This window comes from Cibotium barometz, chromosome 58 (genome assembly GCF_041138505.1).
Source record: "Cibotium barometz isolate CiBa-2024 chromosome 58, ASM4113850v1, whole genome shotgun sequence".
In the NCBI taxonomy this organism is placed as follows: Eukaryota; Viridiplantae; Streptophyta; class Polypodiopsida; order Cyatheales; family Cibotiaceae; genus Cibotium; species Cibotium barometz.
The window spans coordinates 29,823,523-29,827,752 of record NC_141103.1 but is presented as its reverse complement, the minus strand read 5'-3'; positions in this window follow the sequence as shown (position 1 = coordinate 29,827,752).

The window sequence follows — 4,230 nt, the reverse complement described above, 5'->3', positions numbered from 1 at the left end:
TGCCGCCATACTCGTCTTTTAGTGTCGTATTCTTCTTGATATTGCGGGAGCCGCTGTCATGCAGTCTCAGCTTGGTGAGATATTATTCCTTCTCCTCCTTCAGCTTCTTGAGGTCCATCACACTTCTCTGCGGGCTATGATTCTTATCAAAGGGTTACTGCAGTTCAGAGATCAATACGAAAATGTTTTCTTGTTTTTTTAAGCGTGAGCCACGTGAGAGATGTTTTCTTGTTTTTTAAAGCGTGAGCCAGGTGGCCTCACACCCTTGCTTGATTTTGTGCAAGGATGTTAGGCTACAGAAGGTAACGAGGACATCACACTCTCATTCTCCTTGTATTCATCTCTAATACAAATGAGAAGCCCAAAGCAAATCTCTCTCTCTCTCTCTCACACACACACACACACACACATACACGAATAAACCCTACCACTCAATGCAACAAGGACATCACACTGTCATTGTATTCATCTCTAATACAAATGGGAAGCCCAAAGCAGATCACACTCTTATTGTATTAATTAGGATCTACTACAAATAAATCACACTCTCATTGTATTAATTAAGATCTACTATAAATAAATCACACTCTATACAATTAAATTCAAATCACACTAAAAATACCTATAAAAAGCTACCAATGTCCACACAAATAAGTGGAGACTAGTAGCTATAAAGAGTATCAATCTCCACACAAATAAGTGGAGACTAGTAGCTATAAAGAGTACCAATCTCCACACAAAGTAGTTTTTCACATCACTAAGTAGCTATAAAGAGCAACCAATCTCCACACAAATAAGCTTTCCACATCACTCAGACTCACAACATGCCAAGCAAGTGGCCCATAAGCTAGCCACATCACTCTAAGACTCATCTACATGTTAAGTGCAATACATGTGGTCCCTACTATCCTATCAACTACACTCTTATTCTAGCAACTTTGCTTTCATATTTGGCTTCATATAAATGAACCATACTCCAAAAAGAGAACTATGCGGCCTCCTTCACCACATTCTCAACAATATTCCTGAGATTCAACCTTTACATTGATCACATGGTCCTACAATTATGCAAACATCAATTATGAATATTGCACTCTTGAAGCCATGACATCTTTTGTTGTAGTCAACCTTGGCATTAAACTTACACAAAGTTCCTTTTGGTACGTGAAACTCATGATAAAACTATAGCTCGCAATTTTGCTAACTCTTTTAATTTAGCTTAATAGTACCTAAATAGATGTTTTGTACCTCCATACATAGTCACACTCATCTTGTGCATAGGCACGATGAGTTATCTTTTTCTAGACAAATTAACTTATGATATATGCACGGAGTTCTCATGCTGTCGAGATGAGAAGCCCCCACCTTCAAGATGCACTCTATCTACCTCTCCTGTTGGTTTCTTATACTTGTCACAGTGGGGGCTTCCTCAAATCATCTACATGAAGATACACAGGGGACTTATTTTTACCTTCCTTAATTTAGTGAGACGATTTAAAAATGATGCATTTTGAAGTGGGTGATGTTTAAGTGATGATAGTCATCGTATATGCGACACACTCTAGCATCACATAAACGGCTTATTATGCGTCACTTATACGGTGTCTGTAATGACACTTGTAAACTCAATTTTTGCAGTGGCATCACTTAGGCGATGTTTGCATGTGTTTAAATACAAAATTTAAAACAGATCGCTCCTGCAAAATTTCAAGAGTAACACCAAAGAGAGAGAGAGAGAGAGAGAGAGAGAGAGAGAGAGAGAGAGAGAGAGAGAGAGAGAGAGAGAGAGAGAGAGAGAGAGAGAGAGGTATGTATGTGTGTGAGTGAGTGAGTGATAGAGAAACAAGGGTGTGTGTGTGTGTGCATGAGAGAGAGAGAGAGAGAGAGAGAGAGAGAGAGAGATGATTTCCACCATCCTACTACCCATTCTTGAGCCTCTAAATTTAGCCATGCCTACTCTCTAGCCTCCTGTGGTGGGAGGTCAGTGGGTTTGTGTGTGTGTGTGTGTGTGTGAGAGAGAGAGAGAGTGAGAGTGAGAGAAAGAGAGAGAGAAAGAGGTGTATGTGTGTGTGTGAGAGAGAGAGGAGAGAGGGATGTGTACATGTGTGTGTGTGTGTGTGTGTGTGTGTGTGAGAGAGAGAGAGAGAGAGAGAGAGAGAGAGTGAGAGAGAAGAGAGCGGTGTATGTGTGAGAGAGAGAAGAGAGCGGTGTGTGAGAGAGATAGAGATAGAAAGAAAGAAATAAAGGTTTATAAAACGGCTTCAAAAGACCTAATGGGTCTATGAGACCAAAAGTGATACAATAGTCATCATGGTAGAAAAGAGAATAAAAAACTAGAGTTATGAGGTGGGAATGCCCAATTCAAACCATGTGATACAAAGTGGGTCCATCATCATCATACAACTAATGGAGCTAGCCCCCTGCTTGCAAGAGGGGGCCATCAAGGATATCAAGCATGGTGTTAGCCTATAGAAGGCCCTGCAGGTCCACTGAACATGGAAAGGTGGTTCTTTGCATCTCCAAGATCTCCTCAAGCTAGGGCTAATGTCTGTGTTCCTCGTCGCAAGGCCCAAGGAGTCTAGGACATCGGGCTCACTATAGTGCCATGGCCCAAACTAGAGTCACACAGGAATGCAGTCTAGTAGGTGGTTCGGCACTCGAGAATGTGTCGCTCAATAAGACTATGGGTATGTCATTCATGTCTGGTGTGGGACATCCTCTTTTGGTCGCAAGAACTGAGTGATGGTTTCCCCCATTCATCGCTGATTTGGGTAATTCATGATCCCAGATAAGGGTTACAAACCCCTCTCTGAAGAGACAATGGAACCTCCCTCGAGACTCATAATATATGGCACACCTACACATGAAGTGCTTCTCTGACTCAACCTCTTGCTAGCACATAGTGCATATCCTCTCCTCACGAGGTATCTACATCCTTGTCTCTATCCTTAGGTGGTGCGATGACACCCACAACTAGCCCACCACAATCTGCATGGCATGTGACATGTATATACTTGCCTTCTCTAACCAACAGTTTTAAATATTAAATAGGAACCCCAAATGCTTATCTTACCTTGCACATTGATTAATTATAGTAAAACATGCCATGAATCGTCCAATGATTTCACCGTAATATAATTTCTTGATTCTTCATGAACTTCTTGAGTGTTGTTATTTTTGGAGAATTATCAAATATGCCTTTTTCAAGAACCGAAAGTTGCTCTCTCTCTCTCTCTCTCTCTCTCTCTCCCTCTCTCTCTCTCTCATGTTAAGTCCAATAAACATGGTCCCGACTATCCTACCAACTACACTCTTATTCTAGTCACTTTCCTTTCATATTTGGCTCCACATAAATGAACCATACTCCAAAAAGAGAACTATGCTCTCCTTGCATCACCACATTCCACTACAAAAAACAAAGAGTAGAGTCGCATGAAGAGCCGATAAAATTTAAAAGGATCTAAAAATTGAAAAAAATATTCATGTAGCTATTAGCACACTTATGAATGCAGCTACGAGCTTGGACTACAACCGAGTAAATAACCACATTTACAGTAGCGCATATAGCCACGCATATCTATAGTCACGTCCTATCTCAAAAACAAACGGGGACAGAATGGGTGAGATATGTGGGGACATATGTCCTCACATATCTCACCCATTTTGTCGCTGTTTTTTAAAATCACATTATTTAAACGTTTTTTAAGACACCTAAACACTCAAAACACACAAAAAATTTGTAATACAACAATGTCATGGTTTTTTTAACTTTTAAATTATATACGAAGTTGCAAAATACATAAGGTGTTTATGTCCCAAAAATGAATAAAGACGAAGACACTAATTAAATTATTTCATCGTCTTCATCTTCATCTTCACACCTGTATCTTCACCACATGCACCACGACCTTCATCATCGATGTCACTTTTAGCATCCTCATCTTCCTACATTAAATAGTGATATAACGCAAACACGTTAGCCACAAGTAAAAAAAGTTGGGTGATTATTTTAGCAAACAAAGAGGGACACATTTGTGCTACCCACCATTGTGAACAAGTAAATTCTTACTATAAGCTTTTATTATATCATACTTATGCATGTCTAATTTACACTTGATGTGTTTCTTCTTATAAGGTTGTGCTTCACGCGGATATAAATGACAAGAAATCGTAGTATGTCATACAACCCTACTACAGGATGACCTGTTTATGACACCTAGTATTGACAGT